At 41.3% G+C, this 26,096-nt stretch overlaps 1 protein-coding gene across 2 annotated transcripts in view; it reads left to right on the top strand.

Moving 5' to 3' along the window:
• Positions 1 to 1,049: 1,049 nt before the first annotated feature.
• RCAN2 (regulator of calcineurin 2) overlaps positions 1,050 to 26,096 on the top strand; it is a 356,048-nt gene continuing 331,001 nt past the window's right edge. Inside the window, exon 1 of one of the 2 annotated variants that reach the window (XM_004379524.1) lies at positions 1,050 to 1,247. The gene's annotated coding sequence lies outside the window, so the exon portion shown is untranslated. Of the gene's footprint in view, positions 1,248 to 1,811; positions 1,954 to 26,096 lie in introns of those variants that run through there. The other variant, XM_004379523.1, reaches the window with a different exon arrangement.

Genomic DNA, 26,096 nt, shown 5'->3' with positions numbered 1-26,096 from the left:
CACAAGGATGGCAAAGTCTAGAAACTACTGCAAGTAGGATTTTGTTTAACAATTGAGAATGTTTAACCTGGTAAAGGGGGCTGGGAGTGGGTAAGACATGAAAGCTATCTTCGCATATTTGACAGACAGCCAATTGGAAGAGAAATTGGACTTGGCACCTTTGGCTTCAAAAAGTAAGATAGAACCTAGAGAAAATCCTAGGGAGGCAAGTTTAATAAGGATGTGCTTTCAGATAGTTCTATTCAAAAAGATAATTTATCTAAATCAATGAATATTTATGGATTTATGCATTCAGTTGAAGTGGCTCAATGGTTCAGCACTGGGCTGCTAACTAAAAGGTCAGCAGTTCCAACTCACCAGCAGCTCCAAGGGAGAAAAGACCTGGCAATTTGCTCCAGTAAAGATTATAGCCTAGGAAACCCTATGGGGCAGTTCGCAATATGGGGTCACTATGAGTTGTAATCAACTGGACGGCGCACAACAATAGAGAGAAGAGCCAAGCTCTACCTTTTCTGTTAAAACAAACAAAAAAATACGTCAACCTTGGAAAAAACAATGTGGTGTCTGAGTGAGCAAAGAGAAGTAAATTGGGAAGTTTATGGATTACTTCAAGGCAATTTTAATATTGTTAGATAACAGAAAGGTGATAAAAAGCAAAAAGTCTATTTATGTTGAATTAGAAAAGTGACAGAACACAAAAATGACTTAAATCTGTTGATTCATTCCCACCCCCAGGTTGGATTTGCACCTGCCCCACTTCTTCTTTCCATTTCCCCACTTTCCCTATTATGATCTTTTGCATTACTGACATTCTCTTGCCCTCACACATCTCAGCCCTCTCCATATCTGTGCCACCCCTAAGGCACATGCATCCTCCCCCTCCGAATTGCTTTATTTTCTAAAGCAGAGACTTCCACCGGGGTTAACTTTGTTTAGTAACAGACCTGGATTCTGTTTCACTTTCAGCCCTTTGCTGTGAGATACCAGCCTCCCACTTCTTGTGTCACGGGCTCTCACACAATAGGAGTCCTTGAAGCCTTAGCCGGACTGTTCCCAGGTCTGGTGGCTGCAAATCCTGGCAAGGCTGTGAAGTCCGCGCAGGGCACCTTCAGCCGCGTGGACAGGGCCGGGCGCGGGGCTTCAGCCAGAGGGCGCCAGCGCACACCCGGCGCAGACGCCCAGGAGGACCCAGCAAAGGCTTCGTGACCTCTTCTCAGTTAGTTCGAGCTGGGGGGCTCAGTCACCTTGTAAGAAGAGTCTCTCTCCCAGCACCTTCACCCTCAGTTTGTCTCTCTGCCAGTTTGTTCTTTGCTGTCACAGTCCAGTCAACCTTAGCTTCAGAATCAGCCCCCTCCCAACCCCGACCCCCAAGGAAGCCCCTACCCCGAGCGTGACCCCGAGGAGCCCTCTCTCCGCTGAGGCCACAACCCTACCTTCTGGGCCGGGTGCCATAGGATCCTAGCTCCCTCCCGGGCACCCGGAGTAGAAAGGAGGGGTTGTGGGGCTGAGAGCAGGGTGGGAATCGGGAGGGGAGTGGGTAGGAGACCCGGAAGGGCGTTGGGTCGGGGGGAGGGGATGCAAGGAGGCCAGACAGGGGCTTTCGGTTTCCCGGGGTCTGATTGGAGGTTGGCCCGATGAGTCGGAGCTGGGGGCGCGCCCATCTCCGCTGCCTCCTGTGAGAGCCGCTGGCTCGGCCCCTCCCCGGAGCCGCTTTGTCCCGGGTGACGGCGGCCGAGGCTGCGAGGAGGAGACGGCAGGAGCCTTAGAGCCACGGACCCGCAGACCGGGAGACCGGGAGGCGGGGCGCGCAGCGCACGGCACCGCGCCCGCCCCCACGCGCTCTTGCACCGGCGGGCAGGTGAGCAGGCAGCGCCGCGCCGGCAGTCGCCGGCCCCAGCAGACAGCGCGAGCCACCGCCTCCGCCTCTGCCGGCGTATCACTGACGCCCAGCAGGTCTGTTATGTAACTCGCCAGCCCCGCTAGCCCCTGCACCCCGTCCTGCCCCGGCTGCGGGCGGTGCCCTGGCGGTGCCAGGGGACAGCGGCAGGGGGCGGGCGAGCGCGGCCGCGTTTGGGGGCTGGGCTGGGGGCAGAAGCGGGGTGGGGGGGGGTCTCCTTGGTCAAATTGTCAGTTCCCGAGGCGACTCTGATGACGGAGGTCTCCCTTGACCCGCCCATCTAGAGGGCGCGGGTCTGAAGGAGCCCCTTGCCGCATTTGGAGTGGCAGAAGGGTTCAGCTTCCCAGTAGCAGCAGCAGGTGTGTAAGTGGAGGAGCGAGAATGACGCGGTGTGATTCTCAGGACTGAAGCTTGGAGAGGGGTTAGGGGAGGCGCGCTGGACGCCGGGGGAAAAGCAGAAACAGGCAGGAAAAAGGGTTCTTTCCCAGGGCTTAGCGGAAAGTGCTGGGGAAAGGGGAAGGTGCTTTGAGGCACAGCGGGCTGGGAATTGTCCTGCCAGGGATTAGCGGGCTTGGGTCATCTAAAAATAACTTCAAGTTTGAAAAGTGAAATGGACGGAAGCGCGGTGTGTCGGGTTCGTCCTGCCTGTGGGATGCTTCGCTCTAGAAGTCGCCGGAGGGAGCAGGCAAATCCTAGCCGCCCGATCCCGAGGCTGCCTCCCAGTCTTCACCGGTTTCCAGGGCGTCTCGGGTTGCCTTTTAGTTAATGATTTATTCTCCAAGGTGCTACTGCCTTCTTACCCCAAAATGATTTATGTAGAGTGCATGTTTTGAAACTTTCCATTGGGATAAAGGTGTTAAATGGACATCTAAAGAGTCATCTGCCACGACTTCTTTTCTTTGCTAAGTCTCCTTTAAGTAAGAACGAAAGTTTCTGGGGCTCCTTTTAAACAAACTATCGGAGATGAAAGAATGCTAGAGCATTCCAGCCCACATTTCTCCCTCCCTTCAGCCAGAATCCCACATAAACCATCCTAGAGAGGGGATGCTTTAGAAAAAGTAGGACATTCTTGACAGTGCAACTCAACTTTCACGCCTCCACCCTCCTTAATTAAATCAAGGTCAAGACACAGAGCAAGTGTATTACGGGCATAGGGCACTGCTTGCTAACTGGCCCCCTCCATTCTGGGGGTACTGGCAAGTTGGAAATGCACAGAAATTGGAAAGGATCAAGAAGCAGATCAGCATGACTGGATCAAGGCAAGGGCTTGAACATTTGGCTGCTTTTCAGAGTATGCTCATTGATTTTCTTTAGCTTTAGAGTTCTTAGATAAGTGCGATCAGTCACTGAGTTCAATTAGTCTAAAATGTGAGTTGCATTTTGCTTTCAAATCGACTGCAAATCAGATCAGCATTTATTGAGCACCTACTACCCAGATCCAGCCCATAGCAGTTTGTGAGGGAAAAGTGTCCTCGACTAAAGCTACAGGATTCCAAGAGCACTTAAAATGCTTTGTGTGTGCAGGTCCTGCAGAATGCATCTAAAATCTGGGAGGATGTGATTCTCTCTCCCAGTGATGAACGTTTAACAGACATAAGTGGGAACTTGAGAACTTTGTCATTTATAAGTACTCATCGCACTCCTTTAGAAACCACTTGCATAATCATTTGTAGATAGTCATATGTATGGCTGAAATTAGCTTTCTCTTCATTTAGACCAACTTTGACATTCGCTGAGGCCTCATTTTCCTATTCCTTTATTTTCCATACTATCCACTCATTAATTTACTCAACAGGTATATATTAAACAACTACTGTGTGCTATGCATGCTCAGTGCCAGAGGCTAAAAGAATGGGGCTGATGCCTCTTGGAACTCAAACTAGCAGAAAAGAAGAATAAGAAATAGTGGTTTAGGGGGATGAGTGTTTCATGGAGATAGAACAAGTGAAGGGGAGGTGGAGAGAATCTGGAAGGGTTTTCAGAGGAGTTCACAATCGGACTGGACCTCAGTAGGCAGAAGAGTTCTCTAGAGAAGGGACTTAGGCATTCCACATTGAAGGAATAGCGTAAGCATACTGGGGAAAGGTCATGTTCAAAGCAATCTAAGTGTTCCAAGGTTAGGGGGTGACAGGAGAGTTTAGGGAGGCTTTAGTGAGCTTGGATTATGAATATAAAATGCTGAGGAGAAGCAACCATGCAGCCTTTATGAGAGAAATGATTTAATCTAATTTGTAGTTTATAAAGGTGAATTTGGAGGTGGTAAGAAGGTAGGTCATAAAGAGGAATGAGCTCAGGTTTTAGACCCTTGGAGTAGTCCAGGCAGAACATGAAGTGTGTCTGAGCCAGGTGGCAGGAAGGAAAGGGAGGAGAGAGCTACGGGAGAGTTATTTTAAAGGGAGAATCAATGGCGCTTGGTCACCAAGTGGCGGAGTATGGAAGGGAGGGCTTAGATGTCTAGATACATGGTCAGGCTTTTAACTGAGTTAGGAAGTAAATGAGAAAGGGCATGGTTTGAGCACAGTGAGGAGTTTTGTTTTGAACATTCAACTGAAAATGCTCACTGGGCACTTTTATTTTCAAAGGTAATTTCTTCATTCCTGATGTTAACCTTCTGCTGATCTTGCCCACCTTCATTCCTGAGACTGTCTAGGGCTGCCGTTTGAGATGAAGAAGGTGATTCTCGTAGCAGGAAGTTGTTTCTACTTTCAACCCCAAAAGCAAAAGTATTAACTATCAGTTACCCAAACTACTAGTAGTAGTAATAATAATAATTATAGTGATAATGATAATCATGTCCAGCATTTTTTGAGTACTTACTGTGTGCTAGACACAAAGAATTTAGAGCTCTCCATGGATTATCATATTTGATTCTCATAATAATTTATGAGGCAGGCACTGTTATTACTCTCACATAGTTGACAAGAAAATGAAGGCAAAGAGAAGGTACCTTGTCTAGGGCACACAGTTAGAGGTGCATCCAGGGTTTGAGCCCATGCAGTCTGACCAGTACTCTAAATCACTAATGTTAAATAATTCCTGTGTAACCCTGGAATGTGCTTTTTACCCTTTGTTTGAATATTTGTGGGTAATGCCATAAAAAAGTGGGTGATGACTGAGAGTCAGGAGTCTTGGCTCTCATCTGGGCTTTGTACCTAATTTGCTGTGTGATCTTTGCAATGTCACGTCCCCTCTCTGGGCTTTAGTTATTTTTAATCTGTATATTGATGGGAGAGGAGGTTGACTAGATGATGTCTAAGGAACACTGGCATTCTGATATCCTGCTGTCGTATCTTAATTCTACTACTGATGTGGGTTACGGATGTGCCTGCCTACCCACTTTTAGAATAGGAATACTTCTGAGAGGGTTAACTCAAGAATTGGCCTGTCCTTAACAGCTTGATATGAACTAGTACATATTGGGGGTGCCTGATATTGGGGAAACCCACTTCAGGAAGGAAAACCCTGGATAGGCATTGAAATGTGGGACTACGCTGTAGTCACTATGAGACTTAGTGTCCTCCTCATCAAAATGGGAGATTAATTCACATTATAATGTTGTGAGAATTGAAACATATAACATAAATCAGGCATGGCACAGGTCTGCCTCATTGAAGGTGCTCAGTAAATGGGTGTCTTCACCCCACCCCCGCAGGGTGAAAGACATGCAGAAAGGGAAAGTAGAATGATTTTGAAGACAAACTTCTCCTATATCATAGTTTGATAATCGCCACCCATTAGTTGAGCATTATCTATCTGTCTATCTATCTATCTAATCTATCTATCTAGAAAGAAGTTGTCAAGGATTTCATTTTACTTGGATCCACAATCAATGCCCATGGAAGCAGCAGTCAAGAAATCAAATGCCGTATTGCAATGGACGAATCTGCTGCAAAAGACTTCTTTAAAGTGTTAAAAAGCAAAGATGCCCCTTCAAGGACTAAGGTGCATCTGACCCAAGCCATGGTGCTTTCAATCGCCTCATATGCATGTGAAAGCTGGACAATGAATAAGGAAGACCAAGGAAGAAGTGATGCATTTGAATATGGTGTTGGTTAAGAATATTGAATATACCATGACTGCCAGAAGAATGAACAAATCTGTCTTGGAAGAAGTACAGCCAGAATGCTCCTTAGAAGTGAGGATGGCAGGACTTTTCTTTACATACTTTGGACATATTATCAGGAGGAACTAGTCTCTGGAGAAGGGCATCATGCTTGGTAAAGTAGAAGGTCAGCGAAAAAGAGGAAGACCCTCAGTGAGATAGATTAACACCATGGCTGTAACAATGGGCTCAAACATAACAACGATTTGTGAGTGGTGCAGGACTGGACAGTGTTTTGTTCTGTTGTACATAGGGTTGCTATGAGTTGGAACCGACTTGACGACACCTAACAAGAACATCTGTTTGTCTGTCTGTCCATCTGTCTGTCTATCTATCTATTTACTCTATCAATCAAGAAATATATATTGGGAACTCTATATGTTATTTTACAATACATTATTACCTTGTCTGCAGTATTCACATGCCTCTATTTTCTCTGGTGCTATGTGGCTAGCTGGTTAAAATAAAACAAACAAACAAAAGAAATATATATTGGGAATATAAAAACACAGCACATTAAGTACATTTCAAAATATGACTCTCTCAAGAATTTATTAATCAAATACCCTCTTAGGTATAAATGAAGCTTCAACATTGCACAACACAGAGTTTTGAACTCTTCTTTTTGCAACTTATAAACAGGCCAAGATTGCTGTTCAAAAGCAGTATTACCTAGGTTGGTTGATCCTGGATCCAATTTTTGTGGCATAGAATATACAGAAGATGGAACAGTGTCCTGTTCTGTATGTATCTGTGCCCACTTACGCACGTGTCTTCATGAAGAGCTTTCTGCCTTTGCCTATAAATGTTAACAGTATTTTCTCCTGTGTTACTAGCTGCCAGATGTCATATGTTATAAGTGAAACTAATCTAGCTGAGAATTTTTTAAAAGATAGAAGCAGCTTTAAACTCAACTGAAGCTATTTTTCAGTACCTTTAAAAAATAATCAAATGTGTGACTGTGAATGGTCCTATCTAGTAGAACTTAAAGACGAGCTTCCAAAACTAACTCAAACTTCCTGCAGTTCAGAATGCTTGTAGAAAATATTTTCTATAGTAGGGATGGAAAGGGACTTATTTTTGAAAACTAATCTCCTCATTTTCAACTCACCTCGACCAGGGAATGAAACATGGAGACTGTAAGCTTTGGAACATATACATAAAATGACATTTTAGCAGTAACTGCTGGACAAAACAATTGTATACTTTTAGGGCCACATCCTAGCTTTTAAAAATATTTTACTTGGTGTTGTTGAAAATATACACAGCAGAACATACACCAATTCAACATTTACAACATGTACAGTTCATTGACATCGATTATATTGTTCACGTTGTACAATCATTCTTACCCTTCTCTTCTAAATTGTTTCTCCCCTATTAACATGAACTTACTGCCCTCTAACCTTTCTAGTTGCTGTTGTCAGTTTGATCCCATATAGATAGTTATTTAAAAAAACACAATGCTATATATAGTTTATTTTTTTATTATGGTTGCTTTAGTTCTTTTCTGGGAATAACTGCTTCATTGTTTCATGTGAATGAGACATGCTTGCTACAAAATTGTGTAAATTCTTTGAGGGCATGGACCATGCTTTATACTTCTTTTACTGTCTGGGGCCACAGTGTTAGACCCAGCACTGGAGTAAAGTATACAAAGCCTGGAGTTGGCATGAAAAGGCCTGGATTCCAGTCTTGGTTGTCACTTCCTAGCTATGTGACCTTCAGCTTCCCATTGACCTAATAGTTGTAGGAGCTGGCATTTGTTGAATGCTGACCCTGTATCAGACACTGCTCAGCATGTTACATACATTATCTCATTTAATCCTTACAGCTACTGCATGAGATGAGTATTATCATCACTATGTACAGATGGGCACATCCCGAGGCTCAGGGGGAATAAGCCACTCAGTGTTGGTCTCTGAGTTTAGTTTTCTTATTTGTACAATTTGGAAAATAATATTTGTTCTGCCCACCTCACAGAGTTGTGAGGGTGAAATGCTCTGAAGTTTGTGACTGCTGAAAATGCCACGCTCTGCACAGATGTGAGGATCAGCCTCACAGCGTCACAGTAGGAACTGCCCAAAAGATCACTGATAGTACAGCACCACGTCTGTGAGGGCAGAGAGGTCCTCTGTACATTATATTAAGGTTGGTATTAATAATCTGTTTACTGCACTAAGAAAACGGTATTTTCTTGCCCTGTTCTTTGGTGGAAGAAAGGTCTGGTGATCTACTTCTAGAAAAAAAAAGAAAAGTATTGAAAACCCTGTGGAGCACAGTTCTACTCTGACACATATGAGGTCGCCATGAGTCAGAGTCGACTCTCCAGCAACTTGTTTTGTTCTTTGGCAGGTTGGTTTAGCATGGCTGTTTCTTCCAAGGGTGACTTGTTGGCTATCAATACAGAGTGGGCCAGGCCAGGCCATGGAATGAGGCCCTGCTGGTGAAGGAGGGTGGAGGCATGGCTTGCAGAGAATAGGTAACTGTCAGAGAGTATTTCCGCATAAACAGAGAAGGTGGAAAGTCAGAACCAAGGTCCAGGAAGGGATAGGCACCATGCAAATTGCAAGAAGGGAGAAGTCATCAACCAGGTTTACATCTTAGTGACAGACAGGACATGGTGTCTGCTCAAGATGCACAGAATATGTCTCAGTGTCTGCTGAGGTCTGTTCATTCATCAGGAAAACTTGGGACCCTTTGCCTTGATTTTTTTAATGGTTTATTTTTCTTGAACACATGTTCTTTCTATTCACAAGTTGAAAAGCACAGAAAATCATAAAAAATGAAAATTAAAATCACACATTTTACCACCATAAAATGATAATTACTATTGATACATTTTTTTATTGAGGTGAAATTCATGTAGTGTAAAATTACCCATTTAAAAGTGAACAGTCCAGTAGCATTTAGTACATTCACAGTGCTGCACAACCACATTGTGGTTCCAAAATATTTTCAGGACCTCCAAAGGAAACCCTGTATCTGTGAAGCAAGTTAACCCCATCTCCCCTCTCCCCAATCCTGGCAACCACCAACTGTGCTCTGTTTCTATGGATTTACCTATTCTGAATATTTTAAATACATTATCTGACCTTTTGTGTCTGGCTTCTTTCACAAGCGTAATGTTTTCCAGATTCACCCACATTGTAACATGTATCAGTACTTCATTCCTTTTCATGGCTAAATAATATTCCATTATTTGGATATGTCACAATTCGTTTATGCATTCATTCTTTGATGGACATTTGTTTTCTAACTTTTGGCTGTTGGGAATAGTGCTGCTGTGAATATGGGTGTACATGTTTTTGTTTGAGTACCTGTTTTCAATGTAACCTGTTTTATATTGATTGATTGTCTTATGTATGTCTATCCTTGCATTCCTGGGATAAATCCTGCTTGGTCATGGTGTATAATCCTTTTAATATGCTGTTCAGTTTGGTTTGCTAGTATTTTGTTGTTGAAGATTTTTGTATCTATATACATAGGGGATATTGTTCCGTAGTTTTCTTTCCTGTGATGCTTTGTCTGGCCTTGGTATCAGGGTAATGCTGGCCTCATAAAATGAGAGAAAGTATTCTCTTCTCTTATATTTTTGGGAAAAGTTTGAGAAGGATTGGTGTTAATTCTTCTCTAAATATTTTGTAGAATTCACTGGACTCTTCTTTGCTAAGAGGTTGTTTTTTCATTACTGATTCAATCTCTTTTCTTGTAAGAGTTGTGTTCAGATTTTCTATTTTTTCTTGAGTCAGTTTTGGTAATTTGTGTTTTTTAAGGAATTTTTCCATTTTATCTAGATTATCTAATTTATTGGGGGTACAATTGTTCCTACTATTGTTCTATAATCCTTTTTGTAATATCGGTAGTAATGTCTGCATTTCTTTTCTTATTTTAGTTATTTGCATCTTCTTTTTTTTGGTCAGCATAGCTAAATGTTTTCAGTTTTTCTTTTTTTAAATCTTTTCAAAGAACCAAGTTTTAATTTCCTTGATTCTCTCTATTGTTTTGCTATTCTCTATTTCATTTATCTCCACTCTATTTTATTCCTTCTGCTAGCTTTGGATTTAGTTTGCTCTTCTTTTTGTAGTTTCTTAACATACAAAATTAGGTTAGAATTGTCTTCCATTTTTAGTGTAGATGATTACTGCTCTACATTTGCCTCTGAGCATTGCTTTCACAGCATTCCATGATTTTGGTATGCTGTGTTTCCATTTTCATTAAGTATTTTCTAATTTCCCTTGTGATTTCTTCTTTGACCCATTGGTTGTTTAAGAGTGAGTTTCATTGTGATGTATTTGTGAATTTTACAGTTTTCCTTCAGTTATTGATTTCTAGCTTCATTCCACTGTGGGCAGAGAAGTTTTTTTTTTTTCCCCTATAATTTCAGCTTTTTAAAAATTTATTGAGACTTGTTTTGTGGCCTAGTATATGATCTTTCCTGGAAGGTGTTCCATGTGCACTGGAGAAGAAAGTATATTTTTCTGTTGTTGGGTGGAGTGTTCTATAGTTGGCTTATAGTGTTGTTTAAGTCCTCTATTTACGTACTGAGCTTCTATAGATGCTCTAGCCATTATTGAAGGTGGGGTATTCAAGTTTCCAACAATTACTGTAGAACCATCCATTTCTCCCTTCAACTCTATCAATATTTGCTTCATACATTTGGGAGTCTCTGTTGTTTGGTGTGTCTATGTTTATAATTGTTATATCTTCTTGATGAATTGACCCTTTTATCAATATATAATGGCTTTCTTTGTCTATCATGACACTTTTTATTTAAAGCCTGTGTTGTCTGATGTTGCTATTAACATTTAGGTGTATTTCCTTTCAATCATTTTTCATATGCATATTTTTATAGGGTTGAGATCATACTGTGTATAGAATTTTGCATCCTGTGCATTTCACCAAACATCTTAAATAATTTTTGCCTTCACGGAAGGCAAACATTCTTCAAGAGCATTATTTTTAGCAGCTGCGTGGTATTCTCACATATAATTTCACTGTAATTTATTTACCCTCCCCTCTATTGTTGGACATTTAGATGGGTTGCCATTATCCAAAATACCATAAATAATGCTGTGATGAACATCTTTGAACATATTTTAAAAAAAATGTATGTTGGATTATTTTCTTAGGCTAGATTGCTAGAAGTGGAATTATCGACCCAAATGGATGGCCCTTATTAAGGCTTTTTCTACATACTGAATTGCTTTAAATTGTTTTTTGAGCGTGTTGTACCAATAAGCACTCTCACAAGTAATGCATGGGAATGCAGGTTTCCCTTCTGCCCTGCTTGTAAGCACTCTGTTTGGTGAAGTTAAGGGCTGACTGATGTTAGTGCCTTTCAGAGATAACCCCACTCTGAAAATACTTGTGCCTAACAGTTGCTTTAGGAAATTAAGCCTTCATTATGGGAGTTGAGGATGGGTGGGTGGGAATCTCAGAGGTTCAGTATGCGTGAGTGTTTGTTGGACAGTTGATTTTAGTGGAGCAGCTTTTTTCCTGTTGGTTCTCTTATCAGGAGCCTATCATATGGTTGCCATAGCCTGTGTGAAGGCCTGACCACTGGCCCCTGTTGTTGGAGCCTGTTGAGCTACTAACGCTGACTTAAGCTAAGTAGAATAAAGCAAATTCTGCTTAAATGATAACTGTGCTTCATAATCCAAGCTCACTTCAGTTTGCTTCTTCTGGCTTCTCAGTTCAGCAAAATAAAATCTTCAAAGCCTGAAAAATATTAACAGTAAATGTGGGTGCTTGTTTACATTAGTTCTATTGTTGATTTAGTTGGTTTTGATTGGTTTCCCTTCCACTGTTGGCAGGGCCTTTTGGGCTAGCCTCAGAAGAGTATGGCTTTTTTCACCTTCCACTAAATGAGGAACAATAAGTAAACCATTTTCAATAAAGAACTGTCATTGTTGTAGTTTCTAGGAGATGTTGAGTCAATACTCGATTCATAGCGACCCTATGTGACAGAGTAGAACTACCCCAGAGTGTTTTCTAGACTGTGATCTTTATGCAAGCAGATCACTGGTTTTTTTCCCAAGGAGCCACTGGGTGGGCTCAAACTGGCAACCTTTCAGTTAACAGCTGAGCGCTTAACCATTTATGCCACCAGGGCTTCTTGAATAATGAATCAGGATACGTATTTTTACACAAATAACGTGAGCCTTCTGTTTGTCAACCGTGCCCTCCCCCCATGAGGTATTTTCATAAGCTCCCACTAAGCCAATTTGCTTTACACGTTGCTGTAAAAAAAAATTAGCATGGGGAGCTTATGACAATGCCTCGCGGGGGGAGGGCACGGTTGGCAAACAAACATAGAAGGCATGTGTTATTTGTGTAAAAATACGGTAATCGGTTTGAAGCTTGTTAAAAATCACTTAGATGATCATTATTCTAGCATTTTACCTGGATGACTCATCAAAGAATCCCTTTCAAAAAAAGTCTGTACATTCACTATTTTAATTATATTGACCAATTTCAAGTAAATAGCCAATTTGAATTAATTCCCACCTAAAATTATCTGGAAGACAGGCTAAATCTTATTTTGAGGTCTGTAGCTATTAAAGTTAAAAGCCCAGTAATGTCTGGCCAGTGACAAAATAGACTCCAACTTATACTTTTCTTATGAGTTTTAATAATTTGTCAAATAAGAAATTATTTATTTGATTAACAGTGTCAGCGCATGAATTTTGGAATAGTGGATGGTAAATACAGATAAATTAACGGTAGTTCAAACAAAATTTTATTTGCTCAAAAGGAAAATCTCTTAGCCTTGCTAAGACAAGTGAAAGCAAAGTACTAATTCATGAATATGTTGATTTTTTCTCTGCTGTGGATATTAATTATATTCAATTGATCTTTTATGATGTACAAACAAACCACCATTTATAAAAAGTTTAAATTTGGGTTAGGGAAGTTATTTAGCAACTGGCATATTACAAGTGTGTTTATTTGATATTTTTTATTTTCTTATTTCTCTGTCTCTTGGCAATTTCAATTCTACACACGGCTGTTGTTTAGTATTAAACTTCAAAATTTGACAAGGTGACATATAGGTGAAGCTCTAATTTGAAAGATATGTTCCATCAGATTTTCAGAGGCTTCCTTTCTGATATTTGTCTAGGTACGACAGCTCAAGAAGACCCCTCCTGGGAGTTCCTGGGTGGAACCTTGGGCTCTGGTTTGGTTTCAGGCTCCTGGGCTTTCAAGATGAGGAGAGGGAATTTCCTTCTAGCTCCGGTTTGGAACCACACTGGGAGGTCAGAGTTGTTCTGGAATGATGGAGGTCAGGAAGGCTTTCATAGCCCTACACATGGGCAGACCAATTTGGAAAAGTTGGCTCCAGGTGGAGGGAAGATGGGATGATAAACTTGAGCAGTTCAGACCAGCAACTGTGTGAAATCTGCTTAGACTATTAAACTGGAAACTTAAGACATTAAGAAATGTACGATGGCTCTGTTGTTAGCTACTGCCGAGTTGACCCTCAACTCCTTGTGCCCCACGTACAACGAAACGCTGCTGGGTCTTGCACCATCCCCATGATCAGTTGCAGATTGGACCGTTGTGATCCATAAGGTTTGCATTGGCTGATTTTTGAAAGTAGATTGCCAGGCCTTTCTTTCTACTCTGTCTTAATCTGGAAACTTTGCTGAACCCTGTTCAGCATCATGCAGGCCCCGCTGACAGAAGTGTGGTGGCTGCACATGATGGGCTCAGTTATGTACGAGTGAAAGCAGTAGCTCAAGCAGGACATGGGACAGTCCACAGTGGCCCTGTGGATGCATGGTTTTGCCTCTGTCGCTCTCTGTTCCTTCATGCTCCTTTTTATTAACCTAGACAGCTCCCAAGGGGTCACAGTGACAAGCACTGTAGGGAATGATCCTGTATGGTTCATGGAATGGCCTTCAAGGACTCAAATATGTTGATGGTGGCTCCTCATGATGCTTCTAGTTTTATTTTTTAAAGTAGTATTTCAAATTTCATATTTCACTGGAACTATGTAGTCCCCATGGAGTCCTGGAGGCACAGTGGTTAAGAACTGTGGCTGCTAACCAAAAGGTCAGCAGTTCAAATTCACCAGCCGCTCCTTGGAAACTCTATGGGGGCAGTTCTACTCTGTCCTGTAGGGTCACTATGAGTTGGAATCGACGGGCAATGGGTTATATATAGTCCCTGGGTGGCACAAATGATTTGCTGTTGGCTACTAACCGAAAGGTTGGCAGTTTGAACCCACCCAGTAGCACTGTGGAAGAAATGCCTGGCAATTCTGCTTTTGTAAGGATTTTAGCCAAGAAAACCCTGTGGAACAGACACATAGTCAATTCTGACTCAATGGCAACAGGTTTGGTTTTTGGTTTCATACTTATCACAAAGGCTTTAGTTTTGGGTGATATGGACCAAAATGGTGTCATGCTTCTCTCATCCTTCAGTGTCACTTTTCACCCTTCATTTAACCTCTTCTTCTTAGCTGTACCATTATCAGATCCTCACAACCACATCTGGCTATTGTCTTACAATTCAAGCCAAGGTGTGTGATGCTATGAGAAGGTTATTTTATCTGAACACTGTTAGAAATATCCTAATGGATATTCATGAAAACCAATCCTAGGTATTATTATGGCGGTATAAATTTCAAGGGCATACCTTATAGGAAAGAAAATCCAAAGCATAATTAAGGGTAGAGACCTTCACCAGGCTGGAGTTCCAGCTCCGTTTCCAGGGGATCTGGGAGCCTGATTACGTGGATTTGCCAACTGATCACAACAGCACCCTTCCCCACCCTCGAACGCCAGCTGTCTTTGGATTATTCCCATTCCTGAAAAGAAGTCCCAGATTGTAGGAGAATCCTCCCTCTGGCTCTGTCCAGGGATTTCCTTCCATCCTCATTCTGCTCAGATACCATCATCTCAGGAACCCTAAGATTTTGAAAAGCTAAAACAATGCCTCCTTCTGTCAAAAGAATGGAAAAATATAAATAGGTAGATATATAGATAATCTGTCTTCTCCTAAAAGGAGGAGGGATGTTCACACAATAGAACATAAATGCTTAGCTAAAGGTATAGTTTCAATTAAAAAAAAAAAGCTGCTGCAGCAACAGATGGTAGTCATTTGAGAGCAGTAGGTGAAGTGGGCATTATGTAGTTTGGTGAGGGATCATCTCTAAGGTAATACTTTTCTTTGCCAGATGTTTTTGATTCACTTTTAATTACTCCATTTTCAATCAGCCCAGTCCTTTTAGTGATTTTTTCATAAAACCAAAACCATTTGCTGTCAGTTCAGTTCTGACTCACGGAGACCCTTGTGTGTCAGAGCAGAACTTTGCTACACAGGGTTTTCAATGGCTGGTTTTTCAGAGGTAGATCGCCAGGCCATTTTTTGAGGTGCCTCTGGTGGACTTGAACCTCCAACCTTTGTGCCACCCAGGGACTCCAGGGATTTTCAATACTAGCAATAAAATTATGCTTCCACTTTCTTTTAGGTTTCTATTCCATTCTATTCAGATGTTTATATGTAGCCTTTATGTTTTCCAGGAGCCCTGGTGGTGCAGTGGCTAAGAGCTTGGTTGCTAATCAAAAGGTTGGCAGTTGGAATCCACCAGCCACTCCTTGGAAACTCTGTGGGACAGTTCTACTCTGTCCTATAGTGTCGGTAGGAGTTGGAATTGACTCAGTGGCAACGGGTTTGTTGTTTTTCTTTTTTTATGGTTTCCTAATCATTGCTTAAACGATCCATTCCTGTATCTCTTTTCTCATCCTAGTATTTTTACTGGTTTATTTTTAAGACAATATGCTAATGCTGTGATGTCATTATTCTTGTTATATTGTAAGATTTCTGTCAGTCATGTCTTTTGTCAATCATGTCAGTGTAAATGCTGCCAGATAAACACATTTCTTTTCCTAATTGCAAATGGACTTTTTTTTTTTATGGCCACTTATTAGAGAACCCCAGGAGACCAGCAGTAATAATTGAGACATGGCTGCTAGAAACCAGATATTACTTCATCAGTTTTCTATTCTAATAACGAACCATCAAGTTGTTTATGAAGAAATCAAAAGTTCTTATAATAAATAGCAAACTAAGAAGCAATTGCATACAATGTGGAGATACAGTGTTACAGAAATGCTAGATATAATAATCAGAGTAAGAACTATTTTACTAATGAGAACCAATTTAGAACACTTTGCAACTGTGTAAAGTTATAATTTAATGTTCTCCCATCTCCGCTTCTTGAAATCCTAGTCTTCCTTCAAGTTCAATTTCTTCCAGATTCCCTCAATCCCTTAGCCCCCCAAAAGCCATCACACTTTGTTGAACCCGTATTTATGGCACATACATAGTCTAACCTAAATATTTCATTCACTCAGATATACATCCATTCATTCATTTATTTACTCCTCCTGGGTGCCTGGTATTGTCTTAGCCACTGGGGTATGAAGACTAGTCCCTGTCTTTAGTGAAATTAGAGGAGTCTCTGGGTGGTGCAAACGGTTAACACGCTTGTCTGCTAACCAAAAAGGTTGGAGGTTGAAGTTCACCCAGAGGCACTTCACAAGAAAGGCCTGGTGACCTACTTATAAAAAAACCCCAGCCATTAAAAACCCTACGTAGCACAGTTCTACTCTGACACACCTGGAGTCATCATGAGTCAGAATCAACTCAATGACAACTGGTTTTTTGGTTAGACTTTAAGCTCCTTGTTGGTTTACTTACACCTCCCAACTGGTTGGAAGTTGCCCTGAGGGTGAAGACTGTGCTCTGGTCATTCATCCTTGTGGCCCCTGCTATGGTTTTCACAATGATTTGTGTATGGTGGGCGCTCAGCCAGTGGTATAATGAACTGATCATTATATCCATTTTAAATAAGTCAGAAGCACAAGACGGAAGATTTTAACACCTTCAAATATTTTTAAAGCCTATGTTATTCTCACACAATTGTTAGCTATAGACATGAATAATTCCACAAGATATGTATGTGTACTTTCATTTTTTGTGTGTGTGTAAATGGGCCTCTCTTTTTCAAAATAAGATCTGGTACTGTATCTCTGTTACATAACAAAGTACCAAATGTGATTGATAACAGTGTCAGAGCTTCCCCCATCTGAGCTTCCCCCAGATGAACACATTGAAGGCTTCTGTCTGGAGCTCAAATTATTTTGAAATGCTTCTCTTTTTTAAGACAGTGCCTCCTTTCCAGTTTTATGTAAAGCAACTGAACAAGAACAATCGTGGGCATTTCTTGAGCACCCGGCACTCAGCTAAGCACTTTCCGTATGCTGTTTTCCCGACCTGAGGTAGGTTCTATTTTTATCCCTATTTAAATGAGGAAACTGAGGCTCAGGGAAGGTACCTTGCCTAACGTGTTACAAATAATAAGTGGTGGAAAGAACCGGTGGACTTATGTAATTTGCATCAAGGGAAGACCAAGTGACTGTGTGGCGTACTGGTCCGGTAATGTTTGATTTTGCTGTGAGAAAGCACAGTGGGAGGGTCCTCCTGCATAGCGAGTGTTAGGAGCATTCTGGACTCCAAAATACCTGCCTTTCAGTTTTCAGTATCGGAGTTGTGATAGAGCAGCCTGTTGTTTTCAGCCAGACATCTTTATCTGAATATTAAGTCTTTGTTCATTTGAACTGAATTGGCTTTATAATTTCATTTGTATTTGTCTAGGAAATTTAGTTGGAGTTTGATGGTTTTAGAGGAGCTAAAACTCTTAAGAACTTTATGCTTAGTGTTATGTTTAAGTATCATTATAATAAAAACCAATGAAGTCAAAATTAGGTAACCAGTATAATTTTTTTCATAACAGTGGTCTATACATGCCTCAAATTTGAGGCTACCAAATTGTTTTGCACTGCGTAATGAAAACCTTTCCACTCAAAAAATGCTGCATTGCCACCTGCCAGGGATCTGGCCTGCCCACTCCAAGTCTTTCTTTAGTGATAAGGCATTGACATTTCCTTTGTCGTCCTGCAAATGCTGTCTGGGAAGGGTGACGTCTGACCTTGGGTGAAACTCTCCATTGCCGTGGTTCTCTAATGCACTTCTGACTGTTCCTGTCAGTCAGAACACTTTCAGATTCTTGGTCATTCTTTGTCCTGATTCTGATAGCTGACGGTTGTGTATACATGTGTAAAATCCATGGTTTATAATCAGTTTCTCATCACCACCGTAAGCATTTGTGAATGTGGGCTTGGAAGTAGTACCAGCCCCACCTAAGCAGAGAAGAAAATGACAATGCTTGTAGTTGTTATTCAAAAAACCAAACCAAACCTGTTGCCATCGAGTGGATTCTGACTCATAGCAACTCTATAGGACAGAGTAGAACTGCCCCATAGGGTTTCCAAGGAGCACCTGGTGGATACGAACTGCCGACCTTTTGGTTAGCAGCCGAACTCTTAACCACTGTGCCGCCAGAGTTTCCAGTAGTTGTTGTTAGCTGCCATCAAATCAGCCCCTGACACACGGTGACCCCATGCACAGTGGACTGAAATGCTGCATGGTCCTGCACCGTCTGCATGATCATTTGTGCATAGAACAATTATGATCCAGGGTTTGTATAGGCTAAGTTTTAGAAGTAGATCACCAGTCCTTTCTTCCTAGTCCATCTTAGTGCAGAAGCTCTGCTGCAGCCTTTTCAGCATCATAGCAATGTACAAGCCTCCAATGATAGATAGGTGGTGGCTGCGCATGAGATGCATTGGTTGGGAATTGAACCCAGGTCCCCCCGCATGGAGGGCAAGAATTCTACCACTAAACCCCCCTGCCTCCCTCAGTGACTGTAAAAATGGCTTAGGGGTGGTGTCTGACCTCCTCTAACTTCACAAGTGGGAAGGAGAATCAAGATCAACAGCCCAAGGCTGGTTCCTATGAGACAGAGTTCAGACATGCCTCCTCTCTCTGCCTCTTTATCGATTCTGACACCAATGGTCCCTGGCATGGCCATCTCTACTTCTTTGCTGGGTTTGATAATTCATTGAAGTGGCCACACAGAACTCACAGACAGCACTCATGACTATGGGGTTTATTAGGGAAGTAATAGGTTACAATTCAGGTTTAGGAATGCTCAGGATACTGTTCTTCCTTCAGGACAGCCTCTTCCCTGCCGTGCTCACGGGCACACCTCTCTCTAGTCCTCAGCCTCTGCCTAGCCTGGGCAAGTGTTACAAAGCTCTTTCAGCTCTGCTGATAAGTGCCCAGAGGCACCCCACTCCGCCAGCAAGCCTCCTGCTCGAAGACTCTCAGCTTTTCGCTCTGTGGCTTGGGAATCCCATTATGCCATCTCCTGCTGTCATTTTTCTGCCACCGCTTCTCAAGCTCTCTCTGTCTCCTGGTTCCAGGAGCTTCTCAGCACAGGGATCTCGGGTCCAAAGGATGCACTCTCTGCTCCTGGCTGTTCTTCCTTGGTGGTTGTAGGATCCTTTCTCTGCTCTGGAATTGCCTCTCTTTTAAGGCAAAACTGAACAATCCCCTTGGTGGGCCACAGTTGCTTTCTTTGCAGAGTCCCATCCAATCACTTGGGTGGGAGATACAAGACCATGGCAGGAAAGACCACACAAAAACTGTCCATCCCACCACAATGGCAATATGTTGGAATGTAAGAGATTTCTGATTAAAATGCCTTTGAGTCTGCCCCAAATGACTATATTAGTTACTCTTTTGAGTAAAGAAAAGGAAAGTTCCTGTTGAACATGGATACCCAGAGAGAAAGTAATAAATTATTGTGTATTTGTCCTTAGTGTTTTAGTATTGCTTATGATTAATTCCTTGTAAGATTTCAGAGCTTTGGAACAGAGGACGGTGAGCTCCGGTGGAAAGAGAGGAAAGAGGAATTTTATAGCTTGTGGGCCTGTGCTGTCGTTTATGGGCTAAGGGGTAGGTAGCCAGAAAGTAAAAGCTGGCTTAAGAGCAGTGCCAACCTTGAGTAGTCTAGAGCCATCCTTTAAAAGAGGGAATATCTTTTCTGTGTACAACTCACTGTCATCTTCTTTTTAAAGATATAATAAATTTTCTCTATTTTAATAAAACTCTGGCTCATAAAAGTGACCAGTAAGTGTTTGTTGTTGTCGTTGTCATTTTTGTTCCCTGTTTTATCTACCACGGCAGACTTCATGGTGCAGACAGAACAATCCAGAGTACAGACTGGAGAGTCGACAGAGCTGGGCTTTAGTCCTGGATTGGCCCTTAGGTCCCCCTGAGAGACTGAGCCATCACTTAGCCCCTTTGGCCTCAATTTCCTAGTTTACATCACTGAGAGGTTGGGCAAAATGATGCCTACAGTTTCTTCCAACTCTTTCTTCCTTTGCATATTCTAGTCTTAGCAATATATCAATATAGCATTCTCAGAGTTTGTTTTTCATTGATGAGAATGACCACTGGGTGGTTTTTTTTTCTTCCTTTTTTTAAAGATAATATTTGATTGTGTTTTCAGTGAGTGTTTACAAAGCAAGTTAATTTCCCATTTAACAATTACTACTTGTATTGTTCAGACATTGGTTTCATTTTCACAGTGTTTTAACATTCTCATTAATTCCCTTCTGGGTAGTTCACTTCCAGTAATGTGGTTGCCTTTTCCTATGACCTTTTCATCTTTGCTTTAGAGTAATTGTTAGCCATTTGGTCTCATATAGATGATTGTTTAAATGTATGTACTGCTCACTGGTGTTATTCTTTATTTTATGAGCCAATCTGTTATTTAGCTAAAAAGTGCCCTCAGGGGGTAGTTTCAGTTTAAGGTTTATGGAGTATCTCAGGACGATAGTCTTGGGGAGTCCTCTAGTCTCAACCGATCCAGTAAGTCTGGACATTTTAAGGATTTGAGTTCTGTTTCACATTTTTGTCCCTTTCTATCAAGATCCATCTATGGCAGCCCTGATCAGAAAGGTCATTAGTGGTAAATAGGCACCATCTAGTTCTTCTGGTCTCAGAGTAGATGATGATGTGCTTCATGTAGACTCTTAGTCCTGTAGACTAGTTTCTTCTCTGAGTCTTTGGTTTCCTGCTTTCTCTTTTGCTCCAGCCATGATGAGACTGATAATTGTCTATTAACCACTTGTTTTTTGAGTGTATATTTTTATTGCTCATCTTTAAACGCAGGGCTGTTTTTAGGCAGGAGCTATGAGAATTCTTACTTTGATCATCTCTAACAATAGAGTCTTTCAGCTCCCAAAAGCTTTTCAGGACATCACTAGGAAGAGTAGAACATGGACCAAAAGCTTATTTAGCATTTTTAAATGTCTAGAGTTTGCTATTTCATGGTAGGAGCTGTGATCATTCCTTTATCTAAGGTTGTTTTTAACTGTACTACCTTCTGTAAGGGTACTTCCATCTTAAGGATGGAACGAGGGATGGATCCTCCATCCCAACCAACTCTTCAACTCAGCAAGTAGAGAGAGGACAGCACTGATTTTGCAGGAGTCATTGATTTTACCTTATTTTTACATGTGTAGGAATTCTGAGTGTGTCATCTGGCCAATCTCTATTTTGCACATTATATTTATGTTAACAGGTATCACTTATATGTTTCTTATCATGTGCCAGGTATTATTTTAAGCCTTTTACCCATAATATGATATTTAATCATCATAATATCGTAATCATTCCCATTTGACAGGTGAGGAAACTGAGACACAAAGAGGTCAAATAACTTGCCCAAGGTCACACAGCTGATAATGGTGCAGCTGGGATTCGAAGCCAGGCAGGAGGGCTCCAGCATCTGTGATCTTAACACTGCAGGTAGTCCCCAATTTATGACAGGGTTCCATTCCGATGACTTTCTCGTAAGTTGATTCTGACGTTAAGCCGAATACCTCATTTTTTTTTTTGGTTTCATTATTATTGCCTTTTATTATCAGTATCTTTATAAATCCAATCTTTGTCTTTGGGGGTTGGAAACATTGCATATAAACTTACAGATATATTTTAAATACATACATACATAAAAAATACGCAAATTATAAAATTTACTCCAATGATGAAGAAGAGTTGGATGACATTGGCGTTTTGTCAGTTGGGGTAATAACTCTACTTGTGGAAGGTTCTGGATCATCTGGATTATCCCTGGGAATGGGGATGGCGTTTCTAGTCAGAATATTAGTGAGAGTTGTGTGTATAATCCTCTTTTTTCTTCATGTATTTCACAGTAGCATCTCACTGCTTCCTGAATCTGCCTATCGACTTTAGCAAAGTGACCAGCGTTTGGGTCCATGTTTTCAAGCAGCTGAAGCCCCTGATTTAGTTTAGAAAAAACCCAAGCTAATCCTTTCACTGTAAAATTTTTTGACAACTTCTCTCCTTCTTCTTCCTCATTTCTTTCTTTCCTTTTCAAAATCCATTAAGTCCTGATCTGTCAGTTACCCCTCTTCATAATCTATGAGCTTTCCACATCAATGATATTGAGTTCTAAATTCAGTGTTCTTGCCATATGGGTGATTTTTCCACTGATCTCTTCCGTTGTATTATCCTGATGAAATGCTTAGACTGTTTCACATAACTCAGCAATTTTTTCCATATCCCCTGTGTGCATTTTCCTGTAACTTCTTCCCAGAAAGATGTACTAAGAATAAGATGTTAAAAAAAAAAAAAAAATGGACAGACGGTCACACATGCAGTTCATCATAACTCAAATACATCGTAAGTTGGGAACTACCTGTATTTGAATGAGCTTTTGCATGTATTACACAAAAATATTAGAGACTGAGCAATTTTATACATTAAGCCTTCAAGAGCTCACCAATAATTTTATCCTAAAAAGGATCAATTAATGCTTATATTTTTTGCTCCTACTTTTCCCTTTTTTGACTTTTTATGTCTGGTAAATAAGCTACTAGGAACTTGTAGAGTTCTTGTATCATTAAGCTCCAGAGTTGGAGAGGGGGAAGGGGAAGACTTTATGAAGTTAGAGATGCTCCTAAGCATGTTACTGTATCCTAGAGATCCTTTTGCCTTCTTCCTCTTTAATACTTTCATGCCTTTGGTGATACACAGGTCTGCAATAATCACCCATTCAACAAATAAGTATCAGCAGTGTATTCTGGACAAGGTAACACACATGATACACAGAACTTTCTGCATTCAAGGGTCTTACAGTCAGTCTCTGAGGGCTAGCACTCTGTTTTCTGACTCACCATTGCATCCTCCATGCTGAAGCACCTTGCACATAGCAAGCCCTCAAGAAGTACTATTGGAATTTTTGGATGGATTAGGTGACTTTAGATAGCATTTTATTTATGTGATTCCTAATACTCACTGGGGAACTCTGGTGGCGTAGTGGTTAAGAGCTCAGCTGCTAACCAAAAGGCTGGCAGTTCAAATTAACCAGCACCTCCTTGGAAACCATATGGGGCAGTTCTACTCTGTCCTATAGGGTTTCTATGAGTAGAAATCAACTTGATGGCAACAGGTTTGGTTTGGTTAATATTCACTGGAGTGTTTCTATTTAATCATCAAAGTAACGTTTAGTACCACTTTTGATGATTTGTTTGCCTCCATGCATGCCAATGAACAACAAAAAAAAAAACCTTGTTTTTTTTTCATTCATTATTTTGGTTGGTGCGATGGGGTGAAAGGGGAATCAAGATTCAGGGGATTTTTATTATAGTCGGTTCTGTTACTTTAGCTAAAGACTCTTAACACTCTCTCACCATCAGTTTTCTGCTTTTGTAAAATGGGAATTATGAAAACTACTCTGGTGAATTTATATGGTTGTAGGGAGGGTTAGATGACATAATAACTTTGATTATGAGAGATTAAAGGCATTGTTTATTTCAGCATCAGCAACCAGTGGTCGCCCCATGCTTTAATAGTGTCATTTAGCCCATCCCCATATTTCCTCTTTGGCTTCAACTTTATTTTATTTTTCTTTTTAATTTTTTCCCATACAAAAATTTTTACATACATTGTTATGTGACTCTAATTGCTCTCCACATACTGTGACAGCACACTCCTCCTTTCCACCCCTGATTCCCCATGTCCATTCAACCAGCTCCTAACCCTCTCTGCCTTCCCATCTCACCTCTGGACAGAAGCTGCCCGTTTAGTCTCTTGTATCTACTTGAGCTAAGAGGCACACTTCTCATGAGTATCACTTTATGTCCCACAGTCCAGTCCAATCCCTGTCTGAAGAGTTGGCCTCGGAAATTGTTTTAGTTCTGGACTTATAGAGAATCCAGGGGCCATGCTTTCTGGGGTTCCTCTGGTGTCAGATCATTAAGTCTGGTCTTCTTACTAGAATTTGAGATCTGCACCCCACCTTTATCCTGCTCCATCTGTGACTCTCTGTTGTGTTCCCTGTAAGGGTGGTCATTGGTGGTAGCCAGGCACCATCTAATTCTTCTGGTCTCAGACTGATGAAGTCTCTGGTTTATGTGGCCCTTTCTGTCTCTTGGGCTACTGCTTTCCTTGTGTCTTTGGTGTTCTTCATTCTCCTTTACTCCAAGTGGTTGGGACCAATTGATGCATTTAATATGGCCGCTTGCAAGCTTTTAAGACCCCAGATGCCACTCACCAAAGTAGGATGTAGAACATTTTCTTAATGAGTTGTGTTATGCCAGTTGACCTAGATGTCCCCTGAAAGCAAGGTCCCCAGACCCCTACCCCTGCTACACTGTCTCTCAAAGTGTTTGATTGTATTCAGGAAACTTCTTTGCTTTGGTTTAGTCCAGTTGTTCTGACTTCCCCTGTAGTGTGTGCTGTCCTTCCCTTCACCTAAGATAATTCTTAGCTACTAAGCCTCACCCTCCCTCCCCACCCTTGTAACCATCAAAGAATGTTTTCTTCTGTGTTTAAACCTTTTCTTGAGTTCTTATAATAGTGGTCTTATACAATATTTGTCCTTCTGTGATTGACTAAATTCACACAGCATAGTGACTTCCAGCTTCCTCCATGTTATAAGATGTTTCACGGCTTCATCGTTGTTCTTTATCGTTGCATAGTATTCCATTGTGTGGATATACCATAATTTGTTTATCCATTCGTCCGTTGATGGGCACCTAGGTTGTTTCCATCTTTTTGCTATTGTGAACAGTGCTGCAATGAACATGGGTGTGCATATATCTATTCATGTGACGGCTCTTATTTCTCTAGGATGTATTCCAAGGAGTGGGATAGCTAGATCGTATGGAACTTCTATTTCTAGCTTTTTAAGGAAGTGCCAAATCCATTTCCAAAGTAGTTGTACCATTTGACATTCCCACCAACAGTGTATAAGTGTTCCAATCTCCCCATAACCTCTCCAGCAGTTATTATTTTGTGTTTTTTGGATTAATGCTAGCCTTGATGGGGTGAGATGATATCTCCTTGTCGTTTTGATCTGCATTTCTCTAACGGCTAATGATCGTGAGCATTTCTTCACGTGTCTGTTAGCTGCCTGAATATCTTCTTTGGCAAAGTGCCTATACATATCCTTTGCCCATTTTTTATTTGGGTTATTTGTCTTTTTGTTGTTGAGGTTTTGCAGTATCTTGTAGATTTTAGAGATTAGATGCTAATCAGATTTGTCATAGCCAAAAATTTTTCCCGTTCTGTAGGTTGTCTTTTTACTCTTCCCAGTGAAGTCTTTTGATGAGCATTAGTGTTTGATTTTTAGAAATTCCCACTTATCTGGTCTCTCTTCTGTGCTTGTGCATTGTTACTTATGGTTTGTATTGTGTTTATGCCATATATTAGGACTCCTAGCATTGTCCCTATTTTTTCTTCCATGATCTTTATCATTTTTGATTTTATATTTAAGTCTTTGATCCATTTTGAGTTAGTTTTTTTGCATGGTGTGGTTATGGATCTTGTTTCAGTTTTTTGCAGATGGATATCCAGTTATGCCAGCACCATTTCTGAAGAGACTGTCTTTTCCCCAATTAATGGACTTTGGGCCTTTGTTAAATATCAGCTGCTCATAGGTGGATGAATTTACGTCTGGATTCTCAATTCTGCTCCATTGGTCTTTGTATCTGTTGTTGTACCAGTACCAGGCTGTTTTGACTACCATGGTGGTATAATAGGTTCTACAATCAGGTAGTGTGAGGCCTCCCACTTTGTTCTTCTTCTTGAGTAATGTTTGCTTATTCGGGGCCTCTTCCCTTTCCATATGAAGTTGGTGATTTGTTT

The sequence above is a fragment of the Trichechus manatus genome, unplaced genomic scaffold (genome assembly GCF_000243295.1).
Source record: "Trichechus manatus latirostris isolate Lorelei unplaced genomic scaffold, TriManLat1.0 scaffold00065, whole genome shotgun sequence".
NCBI classification, from domain to species: domain Eukaryota; kingdom Metazoa; phylum Chordata; class Mammalia; order Sirenia; family Trichechidae; genus Trichechus; species Trichechus manatus.
Note: the sequence above shows the minus strand (reverse complement) of the source record. Positions and strands in the feature narration are given on the sequence as shown.